Here is a 502-nt window from a genome sequence, read left to right on the forward strand (position 1 = left end):
ATATATATATATATATATATATATATATATATATATATATATATATATATATATATATATATATATACATACATATATATATATACACTTACATATATCATAGATAAATATATACATATATATACTTATATATAAGCATGCATATATATATGTATATATATCGTAAATACACGCGCACGTGTAATGAATTTCTTTAGAATTCATATAATTACATACACTCATACACGCACACAGACACAGACACATACACACAAACACACACACACACACACACACAGACATATATATATATATATATAAAATACAAGAATAAGGGCAGGGAATCGTCAATTAATAATAGAATTAATAATTAACAATTTTGCCAAGTAGTTCAGTATGAAAAAACCCTTTATCGGTAAAAGCATTTATCATCATAAATATACAGGGATTAGCATTGAGTTGCTTCTCCAACATACTGAAAATTTAGAAATAGCAGTCAAAGAACTACTGATTCTAAACTACA

Source organism: Octopus bimaculoides, chromosome 8, assembly GCF_001194135.2.
Source record: "Octopus bimaculoides isolate UCB-OBI-ISO-001 chromosome 8, ASM119413v2, whole genome shotgun sequence".
NCBI classification, from domain to species: domain Eukaryota; kingdom Metazoa; phylum Mollusca; class Cephalopoda; order Octopoda; family Octopodidae; genus Octopus; species Octopus bimaculoides.